Source organism: Cryptomeria japonica, chromosome 8 (assembly GCF_030272615.1).
Source record: "Cryptomeria japonica chromosome 8, Sugi_1.0, whole genome shotgun sequence".
In the NCBI taxonomy this organism is placed as follows: Eukaryota; Viridiplantae; Streptophyta; class Pinopsida; order Cupressales; family Cupressaceae; genus Cryptomeria; species Cryptomeria japonica.
In genome coordinates this window covers 217,477,494-217,504,275 of record NC_081412.1, presented here as the reverse complement: position 1 = coordinate 217,504,275, position 26,782 = coordinate 217,477,494, and positions in this window count along the sequence as shown.

Below are 26,782 nucleotides of genomic sequence, written 5' to 3'. Positions count from 1 at the left end.
ATACTGAAGGATGAATCCTTGTTCACACATAAACATCTCTCCTGTAATGCAGACACAACCTCTATCGCCAAATTATATGACAATATCACCTATATATACAAATTATCAAGCTTGACAACAATGTCGGCTAAATCCTCAACTCACAATTATAAAATTACATAACATGATACAAAGATCGACCATCGGTCCAATATAATGATTTACATGACATAACATGGACCTAATTCAAATTTTCAAATTCTCAACTCCACTGAAAATTATGCTAAGATCAACCACAACATGCTACACCACCAAAAATACTGCATAACATGAGGAACATCACTAGTTCATGAAAACCACCAAAAAATTTCACAACAATCAATGTAGATCATCAAAACAAATATGAAACAATTAGGAAACACCATCAAGCACGTTAGAATTATCAGAAATGGCTGCATGAACACCACTTATCAAATCTTCATCTGTCAACGTCTCAAACTCAAGAACACAACCAATCAACAACTATCACAAAGAAAGATAGCTTGCAAAGCACCAAATCAGGATCCATCTGAAATGAAGATACACAAGACCATCCCAAACAATATCCCAAAAACTTAGCTCAATATCTGATCACACCGAAATATACCGGAGGACATACCAAACTCTGCAAAGCACCAATACAGCAAAACAAAACTACAAACCGGATCATAAGATCTTCCCAATCTACAAACATCAGAGAAAATCATAGGAATATGTTGAAATCAATGACAACAACATATCTTAGCAGCAACAATGCCCACCAATCTCCAACAAGAGAAAAATAGTTCTTCAATATCTTTTCAATATTGTAAGAATTATGAAAATTAGATAAGCTACAAAAAAATATGAGCTTGAAGGTGCACATGAGAAATTTGACTTCAATCAATAATTAAATGTCCTTGTTGTTGGCAATAATGCATCAAAGTGAGAGGGGGTGGGGGTGAATCAATTTGCACACAAACTTAATTTAAACACAAATTCAGATATGATAATTAGCAATGAAAGCACAAATCAACACCACATCAATAACACACATAACATCAAGATTTTTGACATGGAAAACTTGGTTAAGGGAAAAAATACGGTGGGAACCTACCCACAATGAGATAATACCTATTAGGAGTGAGTAAAATATTAGAATGGGGAATACACACGCATTCAAGAACACTGCCTAGAGCTCAATGCCCAAATCATAGAACAAGAAGGGCTACAACCCTTGGGAAGGATTAATGCCTTACAAAAACATTCATATTACATCTAGAGAATCATGAATTGATGAAATAGAATCTCTTCATGCCAGATTATAGTTTTGGTTAAGCACATATACTCAAACTCTTCTCTTCCACACTTCTGCATACTCTTTCGCACTCCCTCGCTTTTCTTCTCTACTACTGAAAGGTCAAAACAATGTTCGCACATGCAGATACATCTCTCAAATGAATATTACATGTATTTATACAATTCATCAACCTATATTTCAAGGTCGGCTAAACCCTTAACACAAATTACAAAATAATAACCTCACACACTACAATAACATATGTGGACCAAGACAATGTTAGCTAAGACATAGTCTAGACCAAAATCAACTCCTCGAACATGCAACACCAACTAGAATTACACCTCGATCATCCACAATATGTTAGAATCGTTATAATTGTTGCATAACATGAAGAACACCACCAGATCAAGAAAATGATCAATCTCAGGCTGTCCTTCTTAAAGATAACACATCCAGTTCCAGCTGCCATCCCGAAACTCCTCAAGAGGTTAAGCTTCTTCCGTAAGATCTAGCTTTGATACCAATTATTGGCAACAAAAATGAAGGAAGAACAAGAGGGGGGGTTGAATCAGTCTTTACCAGATTAACAAATTTTATCACGAATACAGATATGATAAACTCCAACAATAATGAAGATAAGAAAATTGAAAGCACAACACATAACACCAAGATTTTGACGTGAAAAACCCGGTTAAGGGAATAATCATGGTGGGAACCTACTCACAGTAAGATGATACTCTGTAGTAGTATGTGTAAATATTACAATGGGGAATGCACATGCATCTAGACACACTACCTATAGCTCACTACTCAAAAGATAATAACCTGAAAGGCTACAACCCTCAAGGAAGTCTCATTGAATTACAACAAGATTCAAACTACAATCTAGAAGGAATGAACTGCAATAATAGCATCTCCAAATGCCTGATGATAGTTCCGATTAAGCACAAATGTCTGCCTTGCAACACCAATCTCTTCTCAATCAAAATACTGAAGGATGAATCCTTGTCAAACATAAACATCTCTCTGATAAGGTAGACACAACCTCTATCACCAAATTACCTGACAATATCACCTATATATACAAATTGTCAACCTTGACAACAAGGTCTGCTGAATCCTCAACTCACAGTTATAAAATTACATAACACGATACAAAGATCGACCATCGGGCCAATATAATGATTTACATGACATTACATGGACCTAATTCAAATTCCCAAATTCTCAACTCCATCGAAAATTATGCCAAGATCAACCACAACATGCTACACCACCCAAAATACTGCATAACATGAAGAACATCACTGGTTCATGAAAACCACCAAAAACTCACACAATGATCAATGCAAATCATCAAAACAAATATGAAATGATTAGGAAACACCATCAAGCAGGTTAGAATTATCATAAACGACTGCATGAACACCACTTATCAAATCTTCATCTGTCAATATCTCAAACTCAAGAACACAGCCAATCAACAACTGTCATGAAGAAAGATAACTTGTGAAGCACCAAATCAGGATCCATCTAAAATGAAGATACACAAGACCATCCCAAAAAATATCCCAAAAACTCAGCTCAATATCTGATCACACCAAAATATATCGGAGAACATACTGAACTCTGCAAAGCACCAATACAACAAAACAAAACTATAAACCGGATCATAAGATCTTCCCAATCTATAAACATCAGAGAAAATCATAGGAATATGTTGAAATCAATGACAAAAACATATCTTAACAATGCCCACCAATCTCCAACAAGAGCAAAATAGTTCCTCAATATCTTTTCAATATTGGAAGAATTATGAAAATTATATAAGCTACAAAAAAATATGAGCTTGAAGGTGCATATGAGAAATTTGACTTCAATCAATAATAAAATGTCCTTGTTGTTGGCAATAATGCATCGAATTGAGAGTTGGGGGGGGGGTTAATCAGTTTGCACACAAACTTAATTTAAACACAAATTCAAATCTGGTAGTTAGCAATGAAAGCACAAATCAACACCACATCAATAACACACATAACACCAAGATTTTTGATGTGGAAAACTTGGTTAAGGGAAAAACTATGGTGGGAACCTACCCACAATGAGATAATACCCTGTTAGGAGTAAGTGAAATATTACAATGGGGAATACACATGCATTCAAGAACATTGCCTAGAGCTCAATGCCCAAATCATAAAGCAAGAAGGGCTACAAACCTTGGGAAGGATCACTACCTTACAAAAAAATTCATATTACATCCAAAGAATCATGAATTGATGAAATAGAATCTCTTCATGCCAGATTACATTTCTGGTTAATCACATATACTCAAACTCTGCTCTTCCACACTTATGCATACTTTTTTGCACTTCCTTGCTTTTCTCCTCTACTACTGAAAGGTCAAAACAATGTTTGCACACACAGATACATCTCTCAAATGAATATTACATGTATTTATACAATTCATCAACCTATATTTTAAGGTCGGCTAAACCCTTAACACAAATTACAAAATAATAACCTCACATGCTACAACAACATATGTGGACCAAGACAATGTCGGCTAAGACATAGTCTAGACCAAAATCAACTCCGCGAACACGCAACACCAACTAGAATTATGCCTTGATCATCTGCAATACGCTACAATCAACATAAATGTTGCATAACACGAAGAACACCACCGGATCAAGAAAATGATCAATATCATGCACAACGATCAATGCAGATCAACAAAACGGATCAAAAATGATCTAGAAACATCCACAAGAAACGTGAATCACCACTGAAACAACTACAACATCGCCACTTACTAGAATCTTCATCATCATTATATTGAAACTCAAAAACATCTACTCAGCTGACTGTCAAACTGAAAGATTCACCTACGGACTTCCAAATCATGAACCATCTAAATTCAAGACACACCTAAACATCCCAAACACTCTGCTTGTTAGAATCAATGATAGTCCCAAAGACACTGAGAGGGGGGGGGGTGAATCAATGTCTAATCGGTTAACAAAATATTTATACTTATTTAAAACTTTACATCTAAAAAACATTGTACCGGTAAATAAGAATTAATGCAGTAAATAAGGATAACATAGACAACATAGAGAACACACCATAACACAAGATATTTAATGAGGAAACTCGGTGTGGGAAAAACATTGGTGGGATTTGTGACCCACAATATTCATTCACTGGCCAATGAATAAATATTATTTACATGAGGGCCAACAACCTAGAGCTCACTGCTTAGCTACAAAATATAAGTCTCACTGACTTACAAAATGGATGATTAAATCCAATACAATGTATTGCTCAAATCAGCATCAACTATGCCAGGTTCAGTACCAGTTTAAGCTCAGTCTATAACCAAAACCTTGCTGTCCTTATACAAAATTCTTCTATCAATTTTGCATCATATCATTCCTCTTTCATCACACACATCACTTACCAAATGACCTACAAGACTTCATACATATATGAGTCTCTTACAATATACCAAGCCGGCTTAGAAAAAGATAATTATATTACAATAAAATATATTTCCATGTCGGCTTGAGTGTCGGTATACTATTGCCGATGTAATTTGAATGCCGGTGTAAGCGTCTACCGGTGCCGGTGCTTGCCGTTGTATGTAGAAATCTTAATGCCGGTGAATGCTAGTCGATTGCTTATCAGTTTGTCAATCGGTTTGCCATCAATGACAATACAACCATTCTCATAAACCATTCTCATAAGAGTGTAGAATGCCAACAATCTCCCCCTTTGGCATTGATGGCAACACTCATGAGAAAAATAAAAAAAATGTTATCCAAAATTTGATATCCAAAAAGATGTGCTCCCCCTGAGCAAGTGATCTCCTTTGTATAAGCATTTTTATCATTCCACTACTCCCCCTTTGACATCAATGACAAAGATTATCAAAAATAGTCAAACGAGTGTAAGAATTTCACCTTAAGATTTGTAATTGATTGGTTACAATCTGAAAAATATTCGCCAAAATTAAATTCAGACTCTGCATAAACCTTTTTCTATCATTCAAGGTTGCCTCAGTCTGTTGGATTGTGCCAGTGAGATAGTGCATGTGTTCTTCTGGTGATCGCTCTCCTTGAAGTAATGCCTTAGAGATTTCAATTCTTTGAGAGATAAGATTGTCCAACTTAGGACCAAGTTTATCTTTAAGTTCCCAAGCATTTGACCTTATCCTTGCCTTCTCTTTCTCAAGTTTCTCTAATTTCTCCTAAAAAATTGCCATTTCCTGCTCAATTACAGATATATGTCCAGATGAACCAATTATATTATCAACAATTTCATCAATTTCTTTCTGTGTTTTACTGATCTCCTTATCTATGTCATCTGTCAAAAGGTGAGGTTTTGATGTTTCCCTATATAGCTCCTTGTACTCCAAAATTGTAGAGTTAAGTACCGGTAATAATGTATTCAAGTGTTTTGTACACTTCTTTATAGTGTCTTCAAAGAATTTGTTTTTCTCTTTTTCAACTCTCTCCTTAATTGTGTCCTCATTCACCTTGTCAATAGTTATTACATTATCAACAATAAATCTGGACAATGTATCCAATTTACCTAAATAATCCTTAATATGATCTATGTTACAATTTGGTGCAATCAACTTAAGAATAGGTAAAGTGTTGTCAATTGCCTTGTAGGCTAATGCATTGCAATCTGTTATCTTCTTGATTGAATCCAAAAGTACCTCTATAACATTGGTAGGTCTGAATTCACCTGTAGATGTGCCAGATGTCTAACCAATTATCTTTATTACCTCTTTGCTTCCACCAGGTGTATCCATTTTGCTTGCATTTTCCTCAAGTGGATCAGTCTGGGTTTGCATCTCAACCTACAAAGGTTTCTCGGACTGTTTTAATGTCTCTGTGATTGCCGGTTTAGCTATTTCTTTGTGTACCTCTGCCTCAATTTGTTTTTCTGAAATTTCAACTACCAGTATCTCTGTCTCTGGTGGCCCTGTGCAAGTACCTTTATCTTCAGTGGGTTTTTCAATCTCTAATGGTTGCTCTGTTTGGGTTGGGATCTCAATTTCCTGAGAGTCAAATGTTTGTGCCGGTTCCTTTGAAATCTTTTCATTATCAACAATGTCTACTTTAACCTCTGAATTATCTTTATCCACAATAATGTTTACCTCTTGAGTATCCACATTCATGGTAAAGAGCATCTCTGATTCAGGATTAGTATCATCATGTGTAATACCTTCAGTGTTAATAATCGGTGGATCTTTAGAGTGTATCGATGCAGTATCCAAAGGTGGTGGTAGAAGATTGTCAATAATCTTAATGTTTGGAACTCCACCAATTTTTCCTTTACCCTTGTCTTTGTCTTTCTGATACACTTTGAATGTCTTTTTAGGTCTGTTCATTTCCTCTTATTTTTCTTTCTCCACAAAAAATATATCCCAGTTATCTGCAGTCTCATCTGCAATCTCTTTCACTCTTCCTTCCATCAAGCTCACTTGCCGGTGCCCACTGGCAAAAACAGATCGGTTTGCTTCAGATATCAATTCATCAATTTCTTCTCTTTAACTAAAAAAATGTATAGCTAGAAGTTTTTCAATTTTTCAGTTTCTTATCCAGCTCCATTACTTCTATCCTTTTTGCTTCCAATCTTCTATAAATTTCATTCAGTAAATCATCCACAACTTCAATTAGAACCTTCTTATATATGTCCAAGTGTAAAATAATGCTTTCCTCAATATTCTATTTGTCAGAATCATTAAATGTATTATACAATTTATGCACATTAGTCAAATTGCCATCTTCAGTTATTTCATTCAATAAATCCTTCAAAGAAGGGGTAACCGGTTGTTGTTTCTTCTTTGGTGTTAGTTTCTTGGGTGGTCCCCTTACTGCCTGTTGTTTCTTTCTCAAGGTCCTTGTTCTCTTAGGTAAAGGAGAGGGTACCGGTGAAGGTTTTCTCTTCCTCCTTTCAACTCTTTTAAATTCTGTTACCTTATCATTGTCAGTTCCAAAAGATGTCCTAACCGGTGACACATGTGCTTCCGGTTATAATCCTTCAAGCTCACTGGCTGTTATACCGCTTAAGTTCATGACATTTTCTTTTAACTCACTTACCTTCTTAGAAGCATCTCTTATGTATTTTTCTCTCTTCTTTATTTTCTTCAACGGATTTACATCACTCTCAATGGTCTCAACACTACCAAAGAATTTTTTTGATGGTTTTCTTGGTGCATCCAGTAAAGCTTTAGCATATGTCTCCAGAATAGTAAGATCTACTTCATATCCATCTTGGTGACCCAAATAGTCCTAGGGAGTACTGCCTCCATCCATGTCTCATCTCTTTTGATAACAAAACAAATTTCTTTGTCATATTTATCTACTACACTTTGTGGTAACCTTTCTCTAGCTCTCATCTTAGCTTTGAAAGTCTTAAAATATTCAGAAATGTTATTCTCATAGTCTGATCCCATATCAGTGAAAGCTTCCAAAATTTTCTTACCTACCAGGATGTCATATGCAAAGTCCTTGTGACCAATACCAGGTATTTCCTTAACAAAGTACAACATCAAACATACCAACATATTTCCAAAATGGAATGTGCCTTTCTTGTCTCCTTTAATATTTTTCAAGTTATCAATAAGATCATCTTTCAACCATTCACAAACATAAATCATAGCATTGTTGTTTACCATCTCATAAGCACGGTGTATACAGAGACTAGAAACAAAATTTAGCCTATTTTCATGAGTGGTCTTGTATCCTAGCACCATACTTACAAATCTCACATTTGCATCCTTAATATCATTTACTCTAAGTGATCTACTGTCAGATGTTGCTCCGGTTAGGCTTGTCACCATTTTGTTGGGAATCTTCTTTGTCTTATCAGGTCTACTTATGGATGAGGGTAAACCTGTTACTTCCCTAATTGCTTCTTTGGTAATTTTACAAACTGATTCCAGCCATATGAACTCTCCATGAACTCTACTTAACACAAGTCTGACGACCTCCTTAGGGAATATATGGAAGTTCAAAATATCAACAAAACCTAAGGTTTCCAAAATCTTGTGATCCGGTTTAATAAATCCTTGCTCATCAGTTATAACCTCATCATACATTTTATTCAAATCCTCAGATCCTAGATCATCTATATTGCAATGTATGTAAATCCTAGAGTCTTTGGCCAATGCTACACCTTTAGGAATTTTTGAAAATGCCCCGACAGAGTCATCTTGTTTAGCAATTTCAGGAATTATCTTAAACACAGGCCTAGGTCTCTTAATGTTCTCGACAGTGGTAGGGTTTGCAATAAACTTGGGAGTAGAAGAATAGGCCATTGAAAATACCTTTTACTGCCTGAAAATATTTTGAATATCTGAAGAAATCACTTCACACCTTTGCCTTGAATGCCTTCGCTCAGTTTTCGAGCTCTCTGACAATTTTGCTCTCTCTAACAATTTGAATGTTTGGTGAGTCAAAAATGAGGGAAATCCAATGATTTATAATGACATATCTTCCACCAACCGCATTAAATGCTCATCGGTTAAGTGAAAAATTAACACATTTGTTGGTAAAGAAGAAACCCATCTTCTCACCATCAATCGAGGGTAATTTGCATGATTTTCAACTTGTTGCAATACCCCCAAAGGGTTACTTCTTAGTTGGATGAAGAATCTCCTACCGGTAAAGAATTACTCTATTCTACCGGTGCAGAGACAATTTCATCAACTTTCTGATCTTTCTTCTTAATCCATTATTTTAAAAATTCTTGCTTTACATCATCTACCTTTTCTTTGCCTTTCAAACTGGATCCTTTATTGTTAGCTGGTGAAGTCGTACTTCTACAAAATTTTGCAATATGTCCAATCTTGTTACAAGCATAACAAGTTACATTATTCTTCTGAATAGCCTTTCCATATCCTATGCCGATTTGTGTTCTACACTGATTAGATAAGTGCCCAAATCTTCCACAAACATAGCATTTCACATTCATTTTGTAATTTTCGGAATTATAACCAATTTTGTTACATTTGGAACATTGACCGGTGGGCGCATTAATATTCTGATTATTTCCAAGTCTACACTGATTTTCTCTATGACCATACTTGTTACAGTTAAATCATTTCTCATTGAACTTATAAGCATTAGGTTGTCTTACCGGTTTACTGTGATCATGATTATTTGCAGTACCAGAACTTTCTCCAATCACAAATCCAAGTCCATTAGTATCTCCATTAGGATTCTGACTCTTTAGCATGTCATCAAGCTCCTCTAAACTTTTCTTAAATTTGTCTTTGTGTTTATTTGCAATATCCAACTCATTTTCCAAAATTCCCATTTGTCTCATAAGCTTAGTTTATCATGTTGCATGTGAATCAGATCTGTCTTCAGCATATCATTTTCATGACTAAGTCTCAGATTTTCATTTCTAGCATCATTAAGTTTCCTAGTCAAGTCTTCTTCATTCTTCTTCCTATCTTCAATATCTTTACATAACCTCATAGTCATATCTTGCATTTCATTCTTCATATTATTGTTTTCTTGTCTCAACTTGTTTGCAAGTTCTCTAAGAGTTTCTTTTTCATCATCATCTTTCTGCATCTTCTCATGAAGTTATTTTATTTTATTTTGTGCTATAGCAAAGTTCTCCTGAAGTCCTTTAATGAATTCCTGTGCAAACCTTAGATCATCTTCAAGTTTGATATTCTTCAATTTCTCTGCATCAAAATCTTCAAGAGCTCCTTCCAATTGTTTTCTTAAGCTCTCCATTTGTACCGGTGCCAAAATCTTCCTCAAGCTATTAGGATTTTTCAAATAGAGGACCAACCTCTGATACCAATTGTTAGAATCAATGACAATCCCAAAGACACTGAGAGGGGGGGGGGGTGAATAAGTGTCTAATTGGTTAACAAAATATTTATAATTTAAAACTTTGCATCTCAAAATAGTGTACCGGCAAATAAGAATTAATGCAGCAAATAAGAATAATAGAGACAACATAGAGAACACACCATAACACAAGATATTTAATGAGGAAACCCAGTGTGGGAAAAACCTTGGTGGTATTTGTGACCCACAATATTCACTCACTGGCCAATGAATAAATATTACTTACATGAGGGGCCTGCACATGCAAGAAGGCCAATAGCCTAGAGCTCACTACTCAACTACAAAATAGAAGTCTCACTGATTTACAAAATGGATGATTAAATCCAATACAATGTAGTGCTCAAAGTAGCATCAACTATGCCAGGTTTAGTACTGGTTTAAGCTCAGTCTATAACCAAAACCTTGCTATCCTTATACAAAATTCTTCTATCAATTTCGCATCATATCATTCCTCTTTCATCACACACATCACTTACCAAAATAAGCTACAAGACTTCATACATATATGAGTCTTTTACAATATACCAAGTCAGTTTACAAAAAGATAATTATATTACAATAAAAGATATTTCCATGTCGGCTTGAGTGCCGGTATACTATTGCTGATGTAATTTGAATACCGGTGTAAGTGTTTGTTGGTGCTGGTGCTTGCCGGTGTATGTAGAAATCTTAATGCCGGTGAATGCCAGTCGGTTGCTTATCAGTTTGTCAATCAGTTTGCCATCAATGACAATACAACCATTCTCATAAGAGTGTAGAATGCCAACACTGCCAAATCTGCAAAACAAGATATTGCAATTCTAAAGCAATGTGGAGCACACTCCAGAATACTGAATAACAGGAACAACTGAATAAGAACCATAATATCAGATCACACAAATTGATCAAATCAACATGCAGACCATTGAAACTTTTGCTGAATCAACTAGAGATAAGTATCTCAAAACCCATTAAACTGTAGCTACTCATCTGCAACACACTAGCCAAACCAACTCATTTAATCTAACTACAACACTTGAATACACAAAAGAATATGTTGACATTAATGACAAAACATCATTCCAACAAACTTCTTAACAATATCCAACAATCTCCCCCTTTGGCACTGATGGCAACATATGAATGTGAAAAATAGTTAATGGAAAGAAAGAAATCAACAACCCATAAATCTCAACAATCTCCCCTTGAGATCAGCACATGATATGGCAGTTTTTCACATACTTCTCTCCTCCTTTGACATCAATGAAAAAGACATATATCTAAAACGTAATCTCTCACACTTGAACCAAATGCTCAAATTTGAACACCTGAACCGCAACACTGACTACTCTCCACTGAGTAGCAGCCTCACTCATCAATCTGTATTACAAAATATTTTTTATGAAGCTCACCGGATTGATGCAACTCCATGCATCTTAGTTCTCATCAGGAGGGGCAATGACCCCTAGCTTCTCTATGAGATACTCAAAAGTATCTTTAGGCAAAGGCTTCATGAAGATATTTGCAATGTGTTCCTTTGTAGAGACATACTCCAATCCGACTTCCTTCTCATTCACCTTCTCTCTCAAGAAATGAAACTGGATTGATATATGCTTAGTCTTTGAATGCAACACCATATTATTAAAAATGTTAATAACACTTTAATTGTCACAATATATAGCAGTAGGCTCATAAAAAATAACTCTAATATCCTTCAACATCCACTTCATCCAAATCACATGCGTACAATTGCTAGTAGCAACAATGTATTCAACTTATGTAGTAGACAAAAATATAGCATTCTTCTTCTTACTCGCTCATGAAACCAATCTCTTACCTAGGAAAAATGCACCATCACTAGTACTCTTTCTATCGTCAACATCACCTACCCAAATCATCGCTAGAATACCACAAACCAAAATCAACTATCCCTTTCAAATATCTAAAAATTCTTTTAACAACAAGAACATGAGATTCCTTAGGATCAGCTTGAAATCTAGGAACAAGACAAACAACATTCGTTATATCTAGTCTAGTGTGAGTCAAATACAATAGTCCACCAATCATAGATCTGTATCTAGTCTGATTTGCTTTCGGAGAGTCATCATCCTTTGTTAGCTTACATCTAGTCACCATAGGTGTACCAACTGGCTTTGCATCATCCAAACCAAACTTTTTCAACAATTCCTTCACATACTTAAACTGAGATACAATAGCTTTACCCGACTAACTAATTTGCAATCTGAAAAATAATTTAAATTCACCAATCATAGACATCTCAAACTCATTCTGCATATCATCAACAAACTTCTTGTACAAACCATCATTTCCACCAAAAATAATGTCATCAACAAACACCTCAATAATCAAGATGTTATCATTATCTATTTTGAAGTACAAATTACTATTAGCAATACCTTTATTGAATTCAAGCTTCTTCAAATACCCATCCAATCTAGCATACCAGGCTCTTGGAGCTTGCTTAAATCCATACAGTGCTTTCTTCAATCTGCAAACCATATCCTTTTTCTCTGTTAATTGAAAACCATCCGGTTTCTCAATATAAACTTCTTCTTCCAACTCACCATTAAGAAAGGCTGACTTGACATCCATCTGATAAACTTTTAAATCTTTGTAAGCAACATAAGCAAGAAATAGTCCAACAACTTCAATTCTAGCTAGCGGAGCAAAATTCTCAAAATCAATACCTTCCATCTGAGAATAACCTTTACAAACAGGTCTAGATAAATATTCATGTTGACCATTTTTGTGTCAACCCTACCCTGAAGATAACAGATCTGAGTTTTGCATAACCTACATGTTATGCACACTATGTTGGTAGCGAGCAATTGGGGTCTTTTCATCTATTCAAGGATCCAAGTTCTATTTTTAATTTGACCACTTGTGGTGGTCAAATCATTTAAGCGTATCAGCTCGAGCCCGACAGGGTCGTTGGCAGGTGGTTTGCCTTTCACTCACTATTGGTTGGTAGTTCCTTGCTATCACATTGTTGCATTGGATAGGAATACTTCCATTTTCATTCCTTGTTCTGATATTCCATTTTCACACAACTACGTGATATGCGTGATGGTATGATGAAAGAATAAGTATCCGGTAGATTACTGAGAGGGGGGGGGGGGTGAATTAGTAGATAGAAAAACTGACACACACTTTCCCAATCTCAATCTCAATCACACAAAGTAAACTTATTAATGAAATACCACTGTCAAGACGAAAACTCATAAGAAAAATGGTTGACTGTTACAACAACTTAATTGTAAACATCCAAATTCTTTATCATATGTCAACATACTTCATTTCTGAATGCTTCTGGTTATCATGCCTTATCAAAAATAGTCAAGTAGTTAATCAAATAAATCATAAGATCATAACCACAAAAACATTCACCACATGACACAAGTATTTTTGACGTGAAAACCCAAACAGGTAAAAACCATAGTGAGATGAGACTCACAAGATAATATCTGAACTCTCCTAAAGTTCGCCCTGTTAGGAGCCAAGCCTGTTAAAGCTCTACAAAAGTCCTGTTAAGAATTGATCCTATTAGGAATCACCCGGTTAAGGGATTGACTACAAATGCCTTGTTAGAAGCAATACCCTGTAAGGAGTAACCTCTATAGAGGATTTGAAAATCCAAGCTAATGGACTACCTTGTTAGAGGATTTGAATATCACTAATCTTGTTAGAGCATACCCGGTTAGGGGATTTCAATTCTGCTGTAATTGTTAGAAAACAATAGGAGTTTGCTGATATATTTGAATAGAACTACACTTGCTTGATCAGATCCTTATAAGCTCCTATTTGCCTTTACTCAAACTGCAGACTCATCATTCAATTCAGCAACCACACACTCAACTGAACACTGCCAACACCTTCAACTAGACAGATTCATCGACCTTATAAACAAATCGATTAGGTCAGTAACATAATAAAAACCTAATTCTCTCATAGAGTTTACAAACAAGTCGGTTCAAGTATGACCGTTGGATTACATAGCAATCTCTACACATCAATCAAGAAAACCTCAACCACTCCTTGATTACCACTTCATCGATCTCAGTAACTCATCACGTGCTTTGCATTAGATGCAATACATTTGCTGATTCCCTAGACAAACAATATGCCAAAACATTTTGAACTTGTCTTCATACAATGACCATACGTGTCACCATCATTACCGCCCAACATCAGATCATAAACCAATATAACCAATTCAACAACCTTAATCGGTTAGGGTTTAACAAAAATAACTGGCAGGGCTTACCAGTTACAACAATAGATAAGGTTTACACCATTACACCGGTTACCGATTCTCCTCACAAATTCTTCCTATTGGTTACAGTAACAATATTACAACAATTATGTTCTAATTTCAATGGTTGAATCTGAGGAGGAGGCTGAAGAAAACAAGAGGGTCGATAGTCAGGACAAAGAAGGGGAGGGTAACCCGGTTAAGGACAATTTGGAGGCCGTGAATACCACAAGTCTGCATAAGAAGGAAAAAGGGGATAAAAGTGACAGTGGTGACAAAGATACTATTAATCCCTTCTGTGAGACCATCGCTACTATGGTGAAGGATATTAACAGTCTGAAAACTGATACACAGGAGATTGCAAGAATTACAGCTGGTGACAAGCCCTTGGCAGATCATGTTAAAGAGTTAGTGGCCGTTCTGCATAATGCGGAAGCTATTGAATGTATGGTTGGAAAAATCATAGCAATGGAAAAAAAGGTCAATGAGATGGGAGATAGAAAGGAAATGGAAAACAAAATGAAATATTTTGGCAGCAGAATTGACAGGTTGGAGCTCAACGTCAAGAAGATTGCTGATCAAAATTTCCAAATCCTCAAATCTTCGATGGACAACATGAACATCCTTATCAACAGGTTCGAGAATAATGCAGAGAAGGATGGTGATAAAGATCAGTTGAACAAGAAGGGTCATGAAAGGAGGACTAGAGCTAACACAAAGATAAGGGTGACATCAAAGGTCGTGAGCTGGAGGACTTGAAGACCTCAGCGAACAACATGAAACAAATAGTTTTTCATGCTGAGGAAATTATGAATAGTATTTAGTTTCAGTTGCTTTCCTTGGTTCTATCTCTTTGCTATCTTTGTGCTTTCCTTTTGCTGTCTGTTCTAAGTTTTTAATGTAATGTTGTGTTAAGTTGATCCCTTTCGGTGGGTTCATTTTGGCTTTTTTAAGTAATCAGGCACTTTTTTAGCAGTTCTATTTTCCTGGCTTGTAAAAGGTTTGGGTACCTTTCAAATACCTGCTTTTACTTAATCAAAACAATATTACAACAATATCAATAATATCATTACCAGTTCAATTGACATCAGTGACAACATATAACATATCATTAATGCAATCTTCATGCAAATGCCAACAATGTGATGGTGAGAGGGGATGAGGTTGTTGGTAAGGGTTTCCTTTTCTATATTGTGTGGTCGGGATTTTTTGGCTTTTGTTCTTTTTAGCTATTGTTCTATTTTTGTGCGACTACACGATATACAATGGTGGGACCCGACCTTCAGATAAGTGAAGAGGGTCCTTTTCGGTAAAGATTTTTAATGGTGACAAGAAGGAAAAGGGCATCTTGGAGAAGTGCCATGTCTTGCCGAAAGGGGCCAAGGGGCATTAAGAGTCTCACATGACACATCATCCCAGGTGGACCGGTTGGCGACATCCAGGTTGTCTCAGCAGACAAGTGGATTTTGGTGGGTTCGTCTTGTGAATGGAAAGAGGGTCCTTTCCACCAAACCTTTGAGGGCTGATAAAGCAATTATTTTGTTTTGCTGAAAGGCCATGTCTTAGCGAAATGCAAGATTCTAGTGGGCCCAATTGGAAGATAGTGAAGGCCTTTTCGGTTAGAGTTCTAAATGAAAACGAAGCAATTTTTTGTTTTGTTGATGTCTTATATCTTTTTGACGTCTATGGAGACATTTTGATGCCATCTCGCACGTCCATCTTTGCATGAAATGGCAAATGTGATGGTCATGATTCAAACTTGTGGGCAGGTGGAAAATTTGAATGCTCCGTAGGGGTGAGGGTGCATAACACGAAGGTTGGCAATCAAGGCCCAATTTTCAATCAGATTTCACTCCAACTGCCCGATTCAATCGCCATAACTCTAGAGATGACTTCCACATGCCGTTTTCCCCCACCACCCATGTTCATTCAATGCAAAATGGAAAATTTTGCCTTGCAAGTGTGTTATGCACGCCATCAAGACAGAGATATCTTTCTTGCAGGGATATTTTCCTTTTTCCCATGCTACAAAGGACTACCTTTAGAGGGTGTTATGCATGCAATCAGATTAGTTTATCGATCTGATTCTTCCTCCACTTTGATATTTTGCAACCTAACCCTAGTAGGGTTAGGATTTCTTAACTATAACCATCTGAGTTATACTTGATCTATAAAGGTAAATCTATAACATTTGTATAGGATCTTCTTTCTTTCTTTTGTAAAATTATTATGTATCTGTACACTTGTAAATTCTGCCTTGCCCTTTCATTAATAAAAATAGTCTTACTTGCCTCCTTTCAATTCTTACAATCTGTGTAATATTTTACCTCTTTGTTTGAATACATTATTGTCTATTTTTTGAGTATATGTGGTTGTGTTAACTCCTCTTAAAGCTTCATTTGTGAGCTAAGGGCAACTCCTTTTGATTTTCATAAGAATCCTAACCTTCACTCATTCTTGTGAAAGCTAACTAGGATAGAAATATGTGCATACTTGTGGTAGTTTTCTTGATGTCTTGTGTAGTTATAGGTAGGAAGATCACAGTTTCAATTTGGGTGCAAAGTCCTTTTCTCTTTCTCCCTTATCCTTGTCAGATCAATAGATTAGACTTTCATGTGTTGACTTTGCATCGGATTGAAAGGAAGTCAACCTTCTCCAGATACTCAATCTCACTTCTGCAAGACCCACACTTGGGAGGTTGTTTCCACATTGCACAAGGTTGATGATCAAGGTTGTTCATCAAGTTGGTTCAACTTTTGTGACAATAGTTTTTGGCATGCCCGATGAGACAAATCTTTAAAGAATTCAAAAAAAAATAGTTCCACTTCAAGCCACCAGTCATATACCACAACTTTTGGCACGCCTTGTGGGACATACATTTCAACATCTTGCTAAGAATCCAATGTTGTTCTTAGCAACCTTGCCTTTAGCACTTAGCAACTCTGAGGATCAAATCTAGGCTCTTGTTCAGGACCAATTACCATTTCACATTAGGTTTTCAACAAGGAGCATCTTCTAGAGGTCTCTTTCCTTGGTAGTATGAACTTTCAGATTCTAGAAGAAGAGGGAGTTGCTATTTTTCATGGCAGTCCCTAGAATACATTCCTTTGTCACCTTCAATGGTGGCATCCCCATGGATCTAATCCAAAATAATGACATCCCAGTTGTATCCTTCAAGGCTATTCTATTTTTTACTAGGGAAACCTCTGTCACCCAAGTTAAACACATTCAATATGTTGTAGGCATCAACATGGTTTTTGATGTCACTGAAGACAATATTGCAGTGAGGCTCCTAGCCTCTTCTTTTAAGGGAAAAACCCTGTAATGGTATAGGGGTCTACCCTATGGTTCAATCCATAATTGGGATAAATTAGGGGAAAGATTATGCAAGAAATTTGAAGACAAGAGTGATCACTTGTCACTAGTTGAGCAACTAGCAACCATAAAGAGAGCCCCATATGAATTCATGGCAGATTTTAACTACAGGTTTTAAAATACTTGGGATAGAATCCCTACTTTTTTTAGGCCATATACCAATTGTACCTTCTTATATTTCTTAACGGATCTAAATTGTGGTATAACTGTGATGATACAATCAATGGGTGGGTGAAGCAGTCATCGGCTAGGAGGGACCTCAAAGAGTTCAATCCAGACTGGTCAGTAAGAGTAAACACAATAGAAATACAAGGACATGATGGAGGCAATGCATAACAGATTGAATTATATCATGAAAATTGATTACAACCAACTGGTAACAACCGGGTTACAGAAACTGGCTCATAGGATGGCTAAAACATGCTCAAAATACACAACGGGTCACAACCGGGACCTCAAATCTTAAGATCTATCTTCTATGCTCAGTCTAACTTCTTGATTTCATTCTAATGCTCTATTACAGTGATTTATACGATCCAAGGAAATCCAGTCGGCCCAAAAAAAAGGATCAAAACCTGAAGAACAAGACCTAACATGCAAAACCAACAAGGTCGGCCTCTGCCAAATAAATTCCTTCAGAAAATCCAAAGAATGAAGTGTATATCATGCGAAAAGGTCATCCACACACTAAGGAACATCAAAATCAACACTACGAAAGGGATCTGCTAGATCACCAATGCAAATAGGTCCAGCCAACCGGTAACAAAAAAACTGTCTCAGAAACCTGTAGTGATAACTTGTCAGAAAATGATCCAAATGCCCCATGTTTTGGGAATAAGGAAGATGATCAGGTCTTCAAGAAAAATACAACTCCATAGGTTTCAGTGAGCCAAATCCTAGACACACAGAAAGAAATGCTAAAACTGCAAACAAAAAGGAAATATTTTTGGTTGATGCAAGATTGCTATGAACCGGGGATGCTCCTGCATCAGACATCTAGGGTTGTTGAAAAAGTGAGTCTCTCACTTTGCTGGGGTTAGAGGAAAACCAAGGTGGTCTACCTCTTCTTGAGAAATCCAAGATGAATTTTTCAACTGGTCTGTCCTTCCACTTCACAAGATACTCCTTTTACTGATTGCTCTGGGTACTACGCCCAATCTTACTGTCCAAAATGTCTTCAATATAATCCGGTTCCTTCTGGGGCAATTGTTTCTCCAAGTTTGCAATACTGTCCTCACTAAATTTTGGTTCATGATACTGATGAAGATCTACAATGCTAAACACATGTGAAATACTCAGACTATCTGGTAACTCCACTTCATATGCATTCCCAAAACTGAACCTTCTCAAGATCCTACAAGGTCCAAACTTTCTCATCTACAACTTGTTATAAGTTACAATTGGGAATCTTTCTTTTCTTAGATACACCATCACTTCATCGCCAACTTCAAACTCCCCATGTCTCCTCTTTTCATCTGCCTTCTCCTTATACTTGTTGTTCATGTCCTCCAGATGTTGCTTAACTTGAATATGTAAGTCCTTCATGTTATCTGCAAATTCTTCTACTTCTAAAATTCTTCGGTCTTCACTACTAATATCTCTTAATTTTGATATACCTCTAGTATGTACTTCGGTAACAATCTCAAAAGGTGTTCTTACGATACTCCTATTTATTGAATTATTGTAGGCAAACTCTGCTTGTGCAAGAATCAAATCCTAGCTTCCGGTTTTATCTCCAACTAAACATCTCAACAAATTTCCCAAGCTCTGGTTAACTACTTTTGTTTGTCCATCAGTCTATGGATGAAAAGTAGAATTGAACTTCAAATCTATCTTCATCTTCTTCCAAATTATTCTCCAAAAATAGCCAAAAAACTTAGTGTCTCTATCTGAAACTATGCTCTTAGGTAATCCATGCAATCTCACTACTTCCTTGAAAAATAGGCCTGCTACATGTAATGCATCTGATGTCTTCTTACAAGGTATGAAATGAGCCATATTCAAGAGTCTATCCACTACCACAAATAGAGAATCATTCCCTCTCAATGTTTTAGGCAATCAAAGTATGAAATCCATGCTTATATCCTCCTGAGGTCTTACCGGTATTGTCAAAGGCTTATACAATCCCACATTCTAACTACTACCCTTTGCAACTTGAAAAACTCTACAACTTTGCACATATTTCCTAACATCCTTATTAATCTGGGGCCAAAAGTAATGCTCACTCACCAATGCTACTATTTTGTTAGTACCAAAATGTCCCGCTAATCCTCCATTGTGTTTCTCCTTTATTAGATTCTCCCTCATATAACTCTTAGGTATGCACAACTGTATTCCTTTGAATAACATCCCATCCTGAATGAAGTAATCCAACCACTTTCTTCTATCTATGGTAACCAGTTCTCTACATGCTCTCCAAGGTTCTGCAAAATTTGGGTCATCATCATACAAGGTCTTCAATTTCTCAAATCCTAATACTGTCACTCTCATCTTTGTCAGTAAATTCCTTCTCCTACTCAATGCATCATCAACTTTGTTAGATTTTTTACTTCTATGCTTCAGCACAAAGGTGTAACTCTACAAAAATTGTACCCATCTCATATGTCTCTGATTCAACTTACTCTGACTATTCAAATACTTCAAAGCTTGATGATCTGTATAAAACACAAACTCCTTAGGCAACAGGTAATGTTGCGACTTCTTGAAGGCTTGAATTATGGCATAAAACTCTTGATCATACACCAAATATCTCCTACGACCATCATTCAATTTATCATTGAAATAAGCTACTGCTCTCCCTTCTTGACTCAAGACTGTTCCTATTGTTGTTCCACTTGCATCACAATCCACTTGAAAAACTTTATCGAACCTGGTAAAGCCAACACAGGTTGCTCAGTCACCTTCCATTTCAACAGTTCAAAAATTCTGTTTTCTTCGGTGGTCCACTTGAATTCTTTTGATCTCCCTTCATGGTCTTAGTCATAGGGTTACAAACTGAGCTGAAATTTCTGATGAACTTCTAGTGGAAACTAGCCAATCCATGAAATGATCTTACCTCTCCAATGCTTTCTGGTGTAGGCCACTCAATAAATGTTTTTACTTTATTAAGGTCCATCTTCAAACCATCCTCAGATATCACAAATCCCAAATAGACTAATTCTTCCTTCATGAAAGTACACTTCTTAAGATTTATCAGCAAATTTTCTTCCCTCAACCTCTGCAAAACTTGTCTCAAATGCAACAAATGCTCCTCTTTTGTCTTACTGAAAAATTAGAATGTCATCCAAATATACAATAACAAAATTACCCAAGAATTTTTTCAATACCTCATTCATCAGCCTCATGAAAGTACTCAGTGCATTAGTTAACCCAAAAGGCATCACCAACCATTAATACGATCCTTCATTTGTCTTGAATGTTGTCTTCCACTCATCTCCTTCTCTGATCCTGATCTGATGATATCCACTCTTCAAGTCTATCTTTGTAAAGTATTTGGCTCCACTCAAACAGTCCATTATGTCATCCATCCTAGGCAAAGGAAACCAATATTTCACTGTGATCTTATTTATTGCTCTGAAATCGATACACGTTCTCCACTCACCATTCTTCTTAGGTGCTAATACAGTTGGTACTGCATAAGGGCTTAGAATTTCTTTGATCAAACCTTTCTTCAACAACTCCTGCACTTGTCTATTCATCTCTTCATTCTCTATCAGTGTCATCTAGTATGCAGCTTTGTTAGGCAAACTAGCTCCGGGAACTAGGTCCATGCAATGATTGATACTTGTCACATGTGGCAATCCATCAGGCATATTATTAGAAATGATGTCTTCATATTCTGTCAGCAAATGTTTTATCTCTTCCGATTGTTCTTCTTCATGCTCCGAATTCTCAGTCTTCTTAGGAACTAAGGCAAAACAGACATTCTCATGTCTCAATCCATCCAGGAATTTCCTTCCATCCACCAAACAGATTCTAGCATTGGTACAAACTTCACTCTTGAAAGGTTCCTCCAAGGGCAACAAGGTTTTCTTCATTCCATTGGCCACAATAGTGTATATATTCTTCCTCCGATCATGTATTGCATGTCTATCAAACTGCCAAGGTCTACCCAACAAAGATGACAAATACCTATAGGCATAATATCACACAAGACTTCATCATGATAATTCCTAATTTTCAATTTCACCAAACATTGCTTTCTTACTAACAACTTATGTTCATCCTTAATTCATGCTATTTGATAAGGCTTAGGGTGCTTCAATATTTCCAAACTCAACTTATTCACCATCTCTTCTAAAACAAGATTATCTGAACTACCACGATCAATAATAACTTTACAACACTTACCGGATACCTTACATCTGGTATCAAACAAATTTTTTCTTTGCAAGGGCTCTTCATCTCTCCCGGTATGACACAAAGCTCTCCTCATCATCAACAGTTCTCCATTTTCTAGTTTGTTATCTGATCTGGTGGGTTTTTCTTCCACCACTACTTCTCTTCCAGTATTATCTATCTTCTTACACTTGAAAGCATGATGTCCTTCTCCTCCATAGTTATAGCAAGTTCCTCTAAACACTCTCCTATCTTGTCTTCAAAAATTCTCATTCTGATAGCCATCTGATTCTCTCCTTCGATAGAAATTTCTATAATCTTTTTGGTATGAATTACCTTCTTTGCTCACTTCTTTGTCCTTGTTCTGATTTGCACAGGTTCCTCTACCTCTAGTATATCCTCTTCCCACTTGAAATATTCCTCTGGAAAACCTTCCACCTCTGCTTCTCTTCCTCTTCTCATGTCTTTTGTTCAACTTCTCTTCTGCCTTCAAGGCATACTGGTAAGCCTCTTAAAAACTCTTTAATTTGAGTTCATCTTGTATAGACATCCACAATCCATTCAAATATCTTGCAACTTGTTCAACTTCATCATCAACATGTTCGGATCTGATATTCAACTTATAAAATGCTTCAGTGTATTCCTTCACACTAGATTCCTTATGTCTCAAATTTTGCAACTTCCGAAATAGATTCACTTGATAATCAGTTGGCATAAATTTTGATTTCAACTTAGCAATCATCCGATCCCATGTCTTGATATTCTCTTTATCTCTTCTCTGTCTATCAACCTGCAAATACTCCCACCAAAGAGATGCATGACCTTTCAAGTGGGTACATGCATATTTCACCTTCCTTTCTTTTGCAATGTTTTCAAAATCAAAATATTTCTCCATCTCCGAGATCCAATCCATCAATTCATCTGAATCCAACTTTCCATCATATTTTAGTGGGATAAAATGAGGTTTAATATTCACCCTACTCAAAACCCTCAAGAACCTTTCCTCGTCTAGATCAACTACTAGTGGGTTTACTTGTTCTGTCGGGGCTTCTTCTCCTTCACCTTCACTTACATATTCAATGTGTCAGCCTCTTCTCTGGGATGTCTCCACAACTTCCAACCGAGCTGCTATTCCTCGCAACATTTCCATCATAATAGGGTCTGCATTCCCATGCACTCCACCATTCCTAGTTCCTCTTCACACCATCTTTACATTAGTCCTTTGCAGTTGCATGTTAGATCCATAGTCTACCACCCTACAACAAAATTCTCATGACAACGTAATCTTCAGAATGAAAGCTCGCTGTGATACCACTTGAAGCAGTCACTGACTAGGAGGGACCTCAAAGAGAGCAGTCTAGACCGATCAGCAAGAGTAAACACAATGGAAACATAGGGAAATGATGGAGGCAATGCTAAACAAATTGAATTATATCATGAAAATGGATTACAACCAACCAATAACAACCGGGTTACAGAAACCGGCTCACAGGCCTGCTAAAACATGCTCAAAATACAGAACAGGTCATAATCGAGACATGAAATCTTAAGATCTATCTTCAATGCTTAGTCTAACTTCTTGATTACATTCTAATGCTCTATTACAATTATTTATATGATCCAAGGGGATCCGGTTGACCCAAAAAGGGATCAAAACCTGAAGAACAAGACCTAACATACAAAACCAGCAAGGTCGGCCTCCGCCAAAGAAATTCCTCTAGAAAATCCAAAGGATGAAGTGTAGATCATGGGAAAAGGTTGGCCACACTCTAAGGAACATTATAATCAACACTCAGGGATCTACAAGCTACGAAAGGGATCTGGTAGATCACCAATGCAAATAGGTCCAAGCTACCGGTAACCAAAAACTGTCTCGGAAATCGTTAGCGATAACTTGCAAGAAAATGATCCAAATGCTCCATGGTTTGGGAATAAGGAAGATGATCAAGTCTTGAATCAAAATCCAACTCCACAAGTTCCAGTGAGTCAAATCCAGGACACATAGAAAGAAATGCAGAAAATGCAAACCAAAAAAAAAATAGAAAGGAAATATTTTTGGTTGATGCAAGATTGTTATGAACCGGGGATGCTCCTATATTAGTGGGAATAACCTTCCAGGAGCTTATGACACTACTGTCAAGGTAGATAGGTGTTTAAATCAAGCTGGAAAGTCAATTCCAAGGTCTCCAATGCCTTTGTTCTTAGAATCCCCTACACAACAACCTACTTTGGCACCAATACTATTAGCATCAACATGCCAGCTACTTGCACAAAATATAGGCTATCAAAAAAACAAAAGACCCAATTTTCAAGGGCAAAACCAATGGACAAGCCCTAGGCCTTTGAATAGCCTAAACACTGTAACTGCAAGTACCTCAGGAACACTTGTCCCTATGTAATCTAATCATGTAAATTAGACCACTTGTAGAGATGACGATGCCTCTTAGGCCTTAGTGGCACAAGGAGATTTTGTTTTTTCTTTAACTATCAAGAGGTAGATTTTGGTGGTGTTAGCCAATCAGATAGCTCCCCTATGGCTAACAAAAATGATGACAACAAGGTGGAGGTTCTTTTCTCATTTTGGGATGAGCTTCCTTCCTTCTTTCAAGAGGAGGATATGCTTATAGCTAAGCTGCATCATGAGACCAAGCTAAGGGTAGAGGAGTCAAAGGATGATTCCTTTTGGGATGAACTTGAGGGCTTTTGCTCAAGTTTTGACACCGAGATGACATTTTCCAATCAGTTAATCAAGAGGAGCAAGAGGGAGATCTTACATTGCCAGCAGAGGCAATAAATTTTGAAGAGCAGGGTCATATCTTAGAGGTGCCTATTTTGTCATCAAATCAATAGAGCAAAGGGTAGGCCAACAGTGATGGCCTAAATCTATCTCCTTCAAGGGGATGCCTTATACAACATTTGGCTCAGACCTACAATTTACCCCTTGTCATGCTTATTTTTGATCATTAAGTTGAGCATCATGAAGGAGAGAAAGTTATTTTCACTCATCCACCTCAGGAGGATAAAATTTAAGCATGGTTGAGTTTCTTTGCTCTCAAGTTTTGGGAGGCATTCCAACAATCTATCGAATGCTTGCCAATTTCTTTCCTTGGCTGGTTTTCAAAAAACATGAAGAGCATCACACACTAGTTAGGAAAGGAAGCTACTTTGACAAGCTAGTCAATGGATTTGTTTAATTTATTCCATTGTAAAGCATGTACATAGTTATCTTAGGTTTTTGTTTTAGTTTGTTTCTTTCCAAGAAGTGCGTGTGCATAGGCTATTCTTTCCAGAATGACAAATTTTGATATTTTTGTAGGTTGTAGGGGCAAATATTATTTAATTTTGTTTAGGCCTTGACTCTATGCTCAATAGATATCTAAGGCTCCTGGTCTTGTGCCAAGAAGGCTTTCCATCCTCTCTGAGTTGCTAGAAATGACCATTTTTCTATCAACCCTACCCTAAAGATAACTGATATGAGTTTCACATAACCAGCGTGTTATGCACACTATGTTGGCAACGAGCAGTTGGGGTATTTTCATCTATTCGAGGCTCCAAGTTCTATTTTTAAGTTGATTGATGGTGGTGGTAAAATCATTTAAGCTTATCGGCTTAAACCTAGTGGGGTCTTTGACAGGCAGTTCCCCTTTCACTCACTACCGGCTGGCAGTTCCTTGTTATCACGTTGTCGCACCAAACATGAACACTTCCCTTTTTGTTCCCTATTCCGATATTCCATTTTCACACAAATACACAATATGTGATGGTGAGAGGGGATGAGGTTATTGGTGAGGGTTTCCTTTTCTATATCGCATGATCAGGATTTTTCAGATTTTGTTCTTTTTGGCGACTGTCTCATTTTCGCATGACTACGTGATATGCAATGGTGGGATCCGACTTGCGGATAAGTGAAGAGGGTCTTTTTTGGTAAAATTTTTCAATGACGAAAAGAGGGAAAAGGGAATCCTGGTGAAGTACCATGTCTTTCCGAAAGGGGCCAAGGGGTATTGAGGGTCTCGCGTGACACGTCATTCCAGGTGGATCGGTTGGTAACTTCTAGGTGGTCTCATTAGATAGGTGGATTTTGGTGGGTCTGGCTTGTGAATGGAAAGGAGCCCTTTTCTCCTAACCTTTGAGGGTTGATAAAGAAATTATTTTGTCTGGCCAAAAGGCCATGTCTTAGTGAAACACAAGATTTTAGTGAGCCCAACTGGAAGATAGTGAAGGCCTTTTCAGCCAGAGTTCTAATTAGCAATGAAGCGACTTTTTGTCTTGCCAATGTCTTATGTCTTATCGATGCCTATGGAGACTTTTTGATGCCATATCACGCATCCATATTCACACAAAATGGTAAATTTGATGGTCAGGATTCAAACTCACAGGCAGGTGGAAAATTTGAATGCTCTGAAGGTGTGAGGGCGCATAACACAAAGGTTGGCAATCAAGACCCGATTTTCAATCAGATTTCACTCCAAATACCTGATTCGATCACCATAACTCCATAGACAATTTTTTCAAGCCATTTTCCTCCACTTCCCATGTTCATTCAATGCAGAATGGAGACTTTTTCCCTTCAAGTGTGTTATGCACTCCATCAAGATATAGATATATTCCTTGTAAGGATATTTTTCTTTT